We start from the raw sequence: 13,920 nt of genomic DNA, 5'->3' as shown, positions 1-13,920 counted from the left end.
TTTCTTGTAGGCTCCCTTCAGATACTGGAAGGCCACAATTAGGTTGCCCTGGAGCCTTCTCTTCTCCAGACTGAATAGCCCCAACTCTCTCAGTCTGTCCTCATAGGAGAGGTGCTTCAGTCCTCTAATCATCCTTGTGGCCCTTCTCTGGACATACTCCAGCACCTCCAGATCCTTTCTGGAACTGGACACAGTACTCCAGGTGGGGTCTCACCAGAGCAGAGAGGGAGAATCACCTCCCTTGACCTGCTGGATATGCTTCTCTTGATGCAGCCCAGGATGTGATTGGCTTTCTGGCATGCAAGTGCGCACTGGTGGCCCATGTTGAGCTTCTCATCCACCAGCACCCCCAGTTCCTTCTCTTCAGTGCTGCTCTCAAGGCAGTTGCTGCCCAGCCTTTATTGGTGTTTGGGATTGCCCCGACCCAGATGCAGGACCTTGCACTTGGTATCACAGTATCACAGTATCACCAAGATTAGAAGAGACCTCAAAAATCATCAAGTCCAACCTGTCACCACAGACCCCATGACTAGACCATGGCACCAAGTGCCACGTCCAATCCCCTCTTGAACACCTCCAGGGATGGTGACTCCACCACCTCCCTGGGCAGCCCATTCCAATGATGAATGACTCAGTGAAGAACTTTCTCCTTACCTCTTGCCTAAACTTCCCCTGGCACAGCTTGAGACTGTGTCCTCTTGTTCTGGTGCTGGTTGCCTGGGAGAAGAGACAAACCCCCTCCTGGCTACAGCCACCCTTCAGGTAGTTGTAGAGAACAATGAGGTCTCCCCTGAGCCCCCTCCTCTCCAGGCTAAACAATCCCAGTTTCCTCAGTCTCTCCTCATAGGGCTTGTGCTCAAGGCCTCTCACCAGCCTTGTTGCTGGTCTTGTGATTGATTAGATCTGTTAATGAAGTTCATATTTATCATTTGATTGGGCTTTGCAGTTAAACCTGTATGCAAAGTTTAAATAAATTATTTGCTTGAACTTTGCAGACTAGTCTCTCTTCATCACAATAATACACTAACCAAGTTGTCTGTCATTAATTTTTCTCACACATGTTACACTTGCAGTCTCCATTTTAGCACTAAAGAATGAAGAGCTTAAAAGAGATCTTTGGTACTCCCATTTTCAGTTTTCAGTGTCAAAATAGTTTCCAGCAGCTGTAAATTGAGAGTCTCTATCGTTATTTTCCAATGGAACCTTCAGACAATTTCAGGAAAACCTTTAAAGGAACTACTGATCCTTTACATGCTGAGCCATTGTCCAGATCAGGTAAACATTTTATAGAATTGATAGAGGATCTATATAAGGAAAATCTTTAAACACTTACTGCCAAGGGAGATCAAGGTTCTTCATCATGCTGACTATACATATCCCCTGTTTTCAGCAACCCAGCTGCTCACTTCATATCATCATGAAGCTTCACCTGGATGATTAACTGGCTGTGCTGTATACAGTCAAGGAGGCACAAGCACATCAGGATGAACTCCAGCAAAGAACTGATAAATTTAGTAGAATCCAATGTCCAAAGAATATTTTCAGAATTCTCTTTCTACCTTGGAATTTTGTAAGAACCTCTCTCCATCACAGAGATGAGCAAAGCGTGCCTCATGTGCCAGGGGAGGTTTAGGTTGGATTTTAGGAAGAAGTTCTATAAAGAGAGAGTGCTTGCCCATTGGAATGGGCTGCCCAGGGAGGTGGTGGAGTCACCATCATTGGAGGTGTTCAAGAGGAGACTTGATGGGGTGCTTGGTGCCATGGTTTAGTTGTTTAGGTGGGTTGGATTGGTTGATGGGTTGGATGCGATGATCTTGAAGGTCTCTTCCGGTCTGGTCTGGTCTATTCTATTCTATTCTATTCTATTCTATTCTATTCTATTCTATTCTATTCTATTCTATTCTATTCTATTCTATTCTATCAGAACCCTGAAATGTTTACTCTGGTGATTAAAACCTCAACAATAGAAGTTGTGATGCTGTAAGACTTTTCCATTTCCATTCTAAGTAAAAAGTGTAATTCTAACACCTGATTTCAACAGAAGTTTGACAGCGAAGTCTGAGTGCATCTTTTAATCTCCTAAAAATGGACAAAAAGCCCCTCAAATTTCATGTAATTGTTTTTAAATCAAAGGCTTTGAAGACATGATATTTAAAATATTTTCTTTGAGAATACTTCAATTTGTGAATCCTGTATCAATCAATAAGAGGGTAAAAGAAATGTATTCCCCAATGTTTTGCAAAGAAAGCACAAATATTTCATCTGTGGGTCTTCAAAAACAGTATGAACCAAACCTAAAAACAACTTAGGAGCACAAACAGCTTATTTACAGTCAAGATGTGAATATCTAGAAATCAAGTTTCATTGTGTAAATTTAAGATCTGAATAATTTACTCCTAAGATTAGTACTTGTCACAGACAGTTGGATGTAGATGAAACACAATGGACCTCTCAATAGGTAAGAGATTGTGCTTTGAAGCCTTGCTTTTCACAGATGGAGCTGTCATCATGAGTATTCCAGCAATCCAGCTATGTCTGTATTTACCACCTACTAATCAAACTATGAAGAGAGACTTTAGGTGTTTTAGGATCAATGATGTGTTCCTACACATGCATCTGCACATATATCAGCTGTTGCCATATAAACCTGATAATACCAAAGTTGAAAATAAAACTGACCATATCATTTATATAGAGACAATGTTGGCAATTTTTTAATGACAGACAATGGGAATGAGAATCAGAAAGGAGGCCAAAGCTCTGTCTATTAGAGGCACTGACATGGAAGCCAGAAATATAAGATGTTGATGAAGCTCTGGTAGTATTAAAAATGGGGACAGAGCATGGGGACAGAGCTTTGTCTGTGTCAAATGATTATGGAGCTCTGGCACAGTTAGAGATGAGGCTAGAGCTCTGGCTGTGTCAGAAATTAGGATGGCACTCAGTATATCAGTGTTTGCTTCTGGCTATATGAAAAAATAGCCAGGAATGGACACCTGGATTTCTCAAAGCTGGGCACAGAGCCTGGTTATGTCAATATTTGTCATAGGGTTATTATTTAACCATATAGCAAAATTAAATTTCTAACATATCTGTAATTTACCATATATGTTAGATTAAATAATAGATTTTTAAAATATATTTTATAGAGAGATTGATCTCTGAGTCTAATAGAGACTATGAATGGTTATTCATTCACATGTCAAAAACATGAGTAAATCTATATTCATACAAGAATCTTGGATGGGACTCACTTCTCTATTATTCTAGTTCTCTAATATATTCATAGCAATAAGATATACATAGGAGAAAAATTCGTGTTTTATTTCATGTGTGGTTATGGTGATCATACCAAACAAAAGAATGACTCTTTATAAAGATTTATACATTTTGTCTATGTCATACACATGTACCAAGTTATGTTAGGTAACCTGTTATTAATGATCATTTAGTATTTGTTTTTTGTAAAAGAGACTACTGGTTATATATGTGAAAATGGAAATGTGCTCCTATTTTTTGTCAGATAGGCATTTGAAAATCTTCTCTGTTGGATTACCTATTCCCAGAGAGCAGCAGGATATTCTCAAAGTACATTGATTTTGTCCTGGTACTTCACTAAAAATACATTTCTTGAAAGAGTCTTAATGGTGTTTAAGATTTTCTTCTGAAAACTCTCTGTACCCATATATATAATGGAGGTCTGATAATCAGAACAATCACTAAAATTATCCAGGGTTTTCATCTGGTCAAGATGGCAAAGTAGTTCTAGGTGTTTTGCATATAAAATAGCATCTCTTCCAAACTGGTTTTGAGGAAGCCAGATTATGAAACCTTAGTCTGTAGAAAACCAGAAACAGAATTCTTTGTAAGCCAGGGGAAGTTTGTAAACAAAGCTAAATGTCATACATGGAAGGTGGATGAGTCTTTCTGTGTAAAAAATAGAATAATAATAATTTTAAAAAAAATTAGAATCACAGAATGGTCTGGGTTTAAAGGGATCTCCAATGGTCATCTAGGCCTGATTCAGGTACTGGAAGGCCACATACAAAAGGGATGAAGGAATATTTACAAAGGCCTGTAGCAAAAGGACAAGGGGCAATGACTTCAAACTAGGGAGCAGATGAATTGTGTTACTTTTTGTTGTAGTTCTTGTCACAGAATACAATCAAACAGCTCTAAGCATTCCAGGTACACCCAAGCGGCTCTTCCTAAAGTGATTGTTTTCACATTTGCATATAATCAGGATCATAGTTAAGAGCTACAGCAGAAATTACAGTTATGTCTTCATGAGTTGAGCCCGCTCAGTAATTTTATCTGAAAATCTGTGTAAGAGACAATTATGGGCCTCATCTCTTTAAAATTTTATTCGGCTATACCTGTAAACAGTACCACTCACTACTTGTAACAGTCAGTATGGGACTAGAACAAAGGCAGACAGTGATGGGAAGCAAAATAAACTGTCTTGATGAAGATGAAGAAAGGTACTTTTCCCTGATGGAAGGGAGAGAAGGTCAAGTTAAAGCTTTCTTGTTATTGGGCAATATCTGGTTTTCCTTTTAATAATTACTAAAGTAATTGACATTTTGTATGTAATTAACTGAATTTTGAATAGTTGTGGTCAGGTCTATATCAGATGACATTGTATAGCGTTATATATACTCAACCAGATAACATTTTAGATTGTAAAGAAAGCTGGATCTGATGTACATGACATGCCCTTTTAAAAGGCATGCTTTGTACTTTATTAATTAATGAATATTTTGAGGTTGTTTATATTTAGCCATCAGCTCCATCTGGGCCAGCAGCAAGATACCTCATAGAAGGCACAGATAATGAGCTGCTATACTTTCATATAAATGCCTAATATTTTGTTATCAAAGTCTGTTTATAAGTCTGTTCAGACTTTCAAATTGAGACAATCTGTGATACATAAGAGTAAATATGGGAACAAGGGTTTTTTTTTCCTTCCTTAGATAATGAAGAATCAGCGTGAAGTTGGAGGGCAAAGAGGAATTCTCAAGTTCATTGTAACCTATCTCTCTGCAGAATTTCTTCCTTGGAATTTCTGCATTTCTGCATGGATGAAGTTTTAGCACTCCACAGCATGTGGCTTCAAGGTTTGCTAAAGGACTTTGTTAGTTACAACCTTCTTCTGCCTTACACTCAAACATTCATCTGTTATTAGTCCTGAGATCTGTGCTCTGATTCTCTACTAGCTATGGAAACAGAGTGTTTTCAAAGTTGTGGAAAAAAGTCTTACCTAAGACTTTATGTAATCCTTAAAAATCTGACTGTGTATTTTCTTTAACATGGGTTCATGACTAAGCAGGACAATTTGAGCTAGTTTTTCAGGATACATAGATGTAATTCCCTGAGCTCAATATCTAAAAAGAAACGGGCATAAAGGTTTTCCTGTCTGAAAGATAGGATGTTTAAAATATATAAATGAAAACTGAGCCACAATGACCTCTGTGTTCTTTGCCTTGCAACACATACAAAATACATTATATATTATATTCACTTATCAAGCCATCTGTGTTTTGTTTACATGCTTACAACAGAAATCTGGAAGGAAATAGAAAAAAGAAGAGTTAGAGAGGAGGTTATAGTTCGGATACTAGTTGACAGGAATTTATTTTGTAAGCCTTAGAAATTAAAGAGCACATGAAAAAGCATGGTTTACCTGTAGAGAAGACATCTCAGCTGGCAAAAGAAGAGAAAACCTATTGTCAGATGGATTTTTGTTTTACCAATTAAAATAAATTATTTGCTAGTGTGACTTCCTAAATAAAACTTGGTCAAAGGAACACAAAATAATTCTTAGCAGGAGACAATCAGCAGAGGTATTAGTTTAATAATCAGAGGCTAGAATAAGACAGATTGATTTATTCACTAACTACCTACAGGACAGGCCTCTGAGCTCATATTGCTGTTTAAAAACAGCTCTATCCTTATGTCTTTGTAAAGAATAATGTTTTCAAGGGTATTTTGTATCCAAGGTGATATCTTTCTTTTTTCTCTCTCTCCCTCTGTATATATATGCATGTATACACACACAAATATATTTAATGTATTTCAATGAGGTGCATTGCTGCCATATTAAGTCATCTGTGTAGGGAACGCACATGCACCCTAAAGACCAGGGTAGTGTGTGAGCCTCAGGTCACTAGTGTTCAGTTATTGATGATTAAAAAAAATAAATTCACAAAGGGTTTGTACCATAGACACATTTAATCATGACCTTCCTTTAATAAGTTTCACTACTTTTCTAGTACCATATTAATCAGAATGTCTTCCTCTAGTTTGTTCAGCCTGTCACAGTGTTACTTAGCTGCTTATGAAGAGACTACTTTTAAATATGTCAGCAGCCCATTTACTGAGCTCTAGATTATTTTTAATTCCTTTTCTAGTCCTTGGGTAGAGTGTCTCTTGTTTTGTGGGGCCACTTGAAAGTTTACCGCAGTTTGACTATTGTATTAACTAAGACTACACAGAAGCTCGTAGTATAATTTTGCACTTTAATGTTTTAATTCTTCAAAGAGCCAATATGAAAGCCTTTCAACTGGTTTGATGAACATAGAATTTAATTTCTTAGAAAAGGTTATCAAAGTATCAGTGTGACAGAGACAAATTGTATGTAGTCTGAGATGTGGACAGCATTTGGCTTGGGCAGTAAGAAGCTAAAATTTGTTGCTTTACATAACAAAACCTAAAAACACATTTGTCAATTCAAAACTGACAAGGATAATAGTAAGTACAGTATGTAGCTTTGATCAACTTCAATATTATTGATGATTTTCAGCTTGTGCTTTAAAGGAGATTTAGAGATTTTTTTCATAATGGAAGGTAAGAACATTTTATGGAACAGATACTTGAAATAACGTTCTGGAACTTTGAGATATTATCTTATACAAAATGTCAGAAATTATAATCAAAAAATGCTTTTACTAGACTCGGGCACATCACATTACATTTATATTTATGATATTTAATTACTGATATTACTAATATCATAATTATGCTGTTGCATTATGATAATTCTATCAGTAGATGAAGCTAATGTGCTATTTACCCTGGTATTAGGTATTAAACTTTTTGAAAAGAAAGAAAAAAAAATGTATAAGAAATTGTACCCCTGAACAGGGGGGAAAGTAATATTTAATAATGCAAAAAAGAAACAGAGTCTTAAATATACATTAAATAAGATGCAAAATAAACAGCAATATTTAATAGTGTCACTTAGAACAGAAGTCTGAGATAGCCTGATACATAGCAATTAGTGATTTCCTTTCAAGCTAAATACCATGTTTGAAATCTTTTGCTACTTGTAATTATGCCTATCTTTGAGACTTAATATACAGAATGAACACTTATTAAAGACCTGCTGGGAAAACTACTCCTTATCTATGCAGGTTATATTTGGGGTTTACTTCCACTGATTTGCTTGTGTTTCTTTCTTTTTTTTCTCTTTTGTTTTTTTCTAAGACCACTGCTGCTCCATTAGAATACAAGTAACAAATCAGTTATTGGCTCAGTTGCAAATTAAACTTTACAACTTAATTCCTTCCTAGTAGGTATTTGAAAGTTATGTATATTTATTTTAACTTTTTAAGACTGAAGCACAGGATGCCATCCAGAGGAACCTGGACAGGCTGAAGAAGTGGGATGAGGAGAATCTCATGAGATTCAATATGGCAAAATGCAAGATCTTGCATGTGGGTCAGGGCAATCCTCGATATCAATACAGGCTGGGAGATAGTGAAATCCAGAGCAGCCCTATAGAAAAGGACCTAGAGCTACTGGTGAACAAGAAGATGGACATGATTCAACCAGCATCTATGTGCAGCCTAGAAGGCCAAGGGCATCCTGGGCTGCATCACAAGAAATGTGACCAGCAGCATGAGGGAGGAGATTCTGGCACTCTGCTCTGTTCTGCTCTGGTAAGACCTCACCTGGAGTACTGTGCCAAGCTTTGGGGCCCCCAATAGAAGAAAGACATGGACCTGCTGGCTGGAGCGCCTCTCCTATGAAGAAAGGCTTAAAGAGTTGTCAGTATTCAACCTGGAGAATAGAATGCTCTGGGGAGACCTTATAGATACATTTTAATATCTGAGGGGGATGTACAAGAAGGCCGAGGAAGGACTGTATAGAAGGGATTGTAGCGATATGATGATGAACAAAGGTTTGAAACTGGAACAGGATATATTTAGGTTAGATGTAAGGAGGAAGTTCTTTACAATGAATGTGGTTAAATACTGGGACACATTGCCCAGGGATCTGGTTGAGGCACCAACCCTGGAGATGGATATTGTGGCCTTGGGCAGCCTAGTTAAGTTGCACATATCCCTGATCACTACAGGAACGTTGGACAAGATGACCTTCGAGGGTCCCTTCCAACCCGATGCAATCTGTCAAATAGCCAATACATTTTCAGGCAAAATATAATTTCATGTCTATGTCTGTTCAAAGGTCCATTTCATAGAATCATAGAAATATAGAATCACACATTAGTTTGGGTAGGAAGAGACCTAAAAGGTTATCTAATTCCAACCTTCATGACACAGGCAAGAATGTCTTTCAATAGATCTCATTGCTCAAAGCCCAGTCCAATCTGGCCTTTAACACTTCCTGGGATGGGCTATCTTTGACCTCTTCTCTGGATAATCTGTTCCAATGCCTCATCACCCTCATATTAAACTATTTCTTCTTAATATCTAATCTAAATCTACCTTCTTTTAGTCTAAAATTGTTATCCTTGTGGGATAACAGCCTGAATTACTGTGGGACAGGAATGAAAGTTAATTTACTGTGCTTTGGAAGAAAATTTGAAATGCTTATAACAAAAAAATGTTTATATTATCTCTGAGAATGAAGATCTATGCAGCTGGACTGCCAAATGGATTAAGGACTGAGTCTTGGAAAGATAAGACTCTTTTGGGCATCTGTGGTTTGGGGAAGGGGACAGGGTATTTTGTTTTCTTTTTCCTTTTTGTTGCTGGACATACATTTTAGTTTGTCATGTACTCAGAACGTAGAATAGCTTCTCTCATCAACAAACTCAGTCCATTCTGCTTTATTGCATATTTTTGTGTATTCATTCTCTGGCAGAATAAACTCACCCTAAATAAATTCTCTTCTCTTGTATTTTCTCTATTCATACATGGTATTGTTCCTCTTGTTCAATACTTTTTCTGAAAAAAATATTTAATTTGGAAGCTGTATTCTACTGACAATAGTTATCAGTCTCCTAAAATGAGTTGCTTAACTTGTTTCATTGAATATTCAAGATTTTCATCTTTCTATTACTATTTGCCACATCAAATCACAGTATCACAGTATCACTAAAGTTGGAAGAGACCTCAAAGATCATCAAGTCCAACCTGTCACCACAGACCTCATGACTAGACCATGGCACCAAGTGCCACGTCCAATCCCCTCTTGAACACCTCCAGGGATGGTGACTCCACCACCTCCCTGGCCAGCCCATTCCAATGACGAGTGACTCGCTCGGTGAAGAACTTTCTCCTCACCTCGAGCCTAAACTTCCCCTGGTGCAGCTTGAGACTGTGTCCCCTTGTTCCGGTGCTGGTTGCCTGGGAGAAGAGACCAATTCCTTCCTGGTTACAACCACCCTTCAGGTAGTTATAGAGAGCAATGAGGTCACCCCTAAGCCTCCTCTTCTCCAGGCTAAACAATCCCAGCTCCCTCAGCCTCTCTTCACAGGTCTTGTACTCAAGGCCTCTCACCAGCCTTTTTGCCCTTCTCTGGACACATTCAAGTGTCTCAATGTCCTTCTTAAATTGAGGGGCCCAGATCTGGACACAGTACTCAAGGTGTGGACTAAACAATGCAGAGTACAGGTGGCATAATGACTTCCCTGCTCCTGCTGGCCACACTATTCCTAATGCAGGCCAGGATGCCATTGGCTTTCTTGGCCACCTTGGCACACTGCTGGCTCATGTTAATGGTGGGTGTCAATCAGCACCCCCAGGTCCCTCTCTGTTTAGCAGCTCTCCAGCCACTCCAACCCCAGCCTGTAGCACTGCATGCCTTAAGTCCTGTGATAGAAAAATATATTTAAATTGCTTGAAATTTCAGTGTTAATCTTGTGATTGATATCCAGTGTGGTACGTACACTGGAGGACTTGTGATCTCTCAAGCTCAGTTTGGGGCTTATGCAAACTTCAGAATGAGGGCCAGTGAGCATGGTCTCCAAGGTAATAGTTTTAGCATGCTCATGAGCAAACATCTCTTTCAAGGCTAAACAACAGCAAGTGCCTCATGCAGTTCAAAGCTGCTTAAGAGTAATCTAAGGTTATCTGTGATTGTTCATTAATCTTCCCTTACCTGCCATCATAGTTTATGCTGTGTCTGAACTGAAAGTTAAAAATTCAATTACTTGAACTCTGAATGTCAACACAAAAAGGCAGCAGGTAGAGAAATCTAACTATTAGCAGCTACTATGACTAGGGTAGAGAAACAAAAAAGCTTCATTCCAACACCTATTAAGACTCATGACAAGGTTTAAGGATAACAATGAAATCAGGTTAATGTTTAATACTTTGCACTCCAAACAGTTTCAAGTTTTAGACAGAACTTCCTGCATGGAATGCTAGCCTCATGTAGCCATCTATATGTCAGTGTTTTAAAGGTTATTGTATATTGCTGTTTATTCATTGAATATAAAAACATCTGTACTAGGTTGGGTACAAGGCCATTTCAAGCAGCATTCTGATTCCATCACGGCTAACTGCGAAACATAAGTAGGGGAAAAGACAAAAGTAACACAGCTGCTGTGAACACAAAGTTCAGTGCTATTTCCTTTCATGACATAAGAAGCTACATCTCTCAGCTCACATTTGCAAATGGTATTTCAGACCATAGGTTTAGCAGATCCTTTGTATGCCTGTCAGTAAATGTTTCTGCAGATCTGATCCTTCACCTTTTTTTGAGGTTATAAGCATACACATCAATATTTGTCCATTCAGAGTACTTTAAATGAAAGAGAAAAAAATGAAACTTTATTAATCTAGAATGAATATTTTTTAATGTTTCAGGGTTTTAAAAATGTTAGAAAAGGTAGGCTGACATATACATAGCACGCTTTTTTTTTCAACAATGTCTATTAGTATATACATATCAACCCACATATATTTGCATATACAAATATTAGGCCATTCTGTTTTCATTATATCCTAGTGAAGAAACCAGTCAGAAAATTGAACCACACAATGCCTGTGTTTGTCCATTAAGTATAATTTTTTTTTCAACAAAGAAAACATGAGGCTCAAATTTTAATTATATATAGGCATGAATAAGTATTTTGTGAAACAGAGTATAAGGAGATTTTTGCTAACTGAAAAAGATCTCCCATTAAGGATAAAAGTAACATTATAGGGGAACAGTCAAGACCAAAGTTAAAATCCTGATAATGTTAAGTTACAACAAAAATGCTTACAGTACTATTAAAATAATTTAGAATGATAGTAAGTCAGACTTAGATTTGACACTGATAATATACAATTATAAGTCAAAAGCCAGATTAAAGTAAATAATTTTGGAATAAATTTCTATTGCTGAGAAGTCTTTCATATAAGTTCATTTTTAAAAGAAAATGTAATAAATGCTATTCTCTTTAAAGATTTGTACATAGAAGTAGCACTAAAAGGTGTTTCTAAGTAATCATCTAACATTCTTACTCCTAAATTAAAATGATGCCAGACGAGATAGCATTGCATTTCAGAAGCACAAAGGTACAAAGCTGACAAAGCAGGGTACAAAATCATTGGAGGGAGAAGTTAGATGTCCTGGTTTGAGTTGGAACAGAAAGAATTTAGTTTAGTCATTTTACTTCTCAGCTCAGTCTCTTCTCAGTAACTGAAATTAACAGCACATTTTGCCAGACAGCGTCTGCTTTTTTGCAGTGAAAACCCTCAGTTTTTCTAGCTACTGCCAAAGATTAGTTCAGCCTACCATCAACCAGCACCCCCAGGTCCCTCTCTACCTGGCCACTCCCCAGCCACTCTGACCTCAGCCTATAGCTCTGCATGGGGTTGTTGTGGCCAATGTGCAGAACCCGGCACTTGGATGTGTTAAATCTCATGCCATTGGACTCTGACCATCTGTCCAGCCTGTCGAGGTCCCTCTGCAGAGCCTCTCTACCCTCCAGCAGATCAACTCCTGCCCCCAGCTTGGTGTCGTCCGCAAATTTACTGATGATGGACTCAATGCCCTCATCCAGATCATCAATAAAGATGTTAAAGAGGATGGGGCCCAGCACTGATCCCTGGGGGACTCCACTACTGACTGGCCGCCAGCTAGATGTGGCACCATTCACCACCACTCTCTGGTCTCAGCTCTCCAGCCAGTTCCTAACCCATCGCAGTGTGCTCCCATCCAAGCCATGGGTACTTACATAATATTTTGTTTATCAGTAACATTCAAAAGGTAATAGATACATCCATGATATTGAATAATTAATTATATAGACACATATACATACAGATTCATACAGTTTAGTTCAATATAATGGAAGAAACATGAACCAGAATCAGAATATTCTTTCAGGATTTACTTAAACTCTTACACTATTCACAACAGTTTTTAACTGTGTATCTGTTTTTCCTGCAGATATATGTTATAGTTTGAAGCTGGACATTTAGCTCAGTTCCTAATTGCAAAATAAGAGTAGGAACTTTCCATAGACTTAAAGTAAAGAGCAAATAAAATGATGAATTGGATACAGAATTACAGCAGCTGATAGGTATAGATCATTTTGTTTGCTGGATAGCTTATACTTGGGCTGCACAGACATTGTCTTCCTTTTTTTGCTGCTTCTCTCTCTGAGGCTGTTGCTTGCATGGCTTGCTGCCTTATCTCCCTTTTGACTTTCTGCTGGCTGAACTGACTTGTGCTGTGTCTCTGAAGGTACCAGGGAAAGAAGGCGGAAGGCTGCCCAGGGGAGTATTTCTCATTGTTGAGTTGTAAATATATATTTTGTATATGCCTTACCACCTTATATAGTTTCCTATTTAGTTTGCTTTGTAAATATAACTTCATTTTGCTTCCATACTTTCTGAGCTAGTCTGGTGATTTAGTTGGGATGTAACTCTCCATCTTGGGGGGATGGAATCTGCAATTGTGGGTGGGGGGAAGAGGGCAAAACTTAACTCCACAAAAATGCACATATGCTTTGTGTAGTACCGCTACTTACCATGTTTTTCTTCACATGGAAGAAATCTGAAATTCTTTATATTCACCTATATGAGTGATATGAAGCAACTGTATTGAATAGCTGGTTCAAAATAAAAAAATAATATATAACTTCAAAATTAAATGTGTTGGAAAAGTCTAATCCTATCTTCAGGAAATTGAAAGGGATTTTGCTGTGATTTTAGTGAGAAATGTGTCTAAATATATTAATACCACTATTTAAAGATTCTATAAGTATGAGTAATGTTTAATAATCTGCACTATATGGGCTAATATTTAGTGTGCCAAACATCTCAATATTTATCTTGGATGATTGAGTATTGTGTACTTATGGTTTTACATTAACTATACCTACAAATTTCCATGAACAAGCTTGCCTACTTATATGTGTTGGATGTCATGTATTAGTTAATAGTTTATTCACAGAAGCACAACAGTATACTAACCTTTTTCTGACTACATGATCTGCACAATCATGTTGTAGAAATAGCTAGTAATGATCACGATCATCAATTTCAAACTTAATGTTTTTAAAAACTGGATTTTAAAAGAATTTTTAAAATAGTTCTCTTTGACCAGATTAAAATAAAGATATCCTTCTTTCCAAAGTGAGAATAAACAGATTATTTTTTATTACTGTTCTTTATAGTTGTACAAAGATGAGGAAAACAGTAAAGGTAGACAGATGGCATTTATGTAGATGAAAAA

Source organism: Melanerpes formicivorus, unplaced genomic scaffold (genome assembly GCF_026170545.1).
Source record: "Melanerpes formicivorus ecotype bairdi unplaced genomic scaffold, bMelFor1.0.p_v2 SCAF_1, whole genome shotgun sequence".
NCBI classification, from domain to species: Eukaryota; Metazoa; Chordata; class Aves; order Piciformes; family Picidae; genus Melanerpes; species Melanerpes formicivorus.
Note: the sequence above shows the minus strand (reverse complement) of the source record.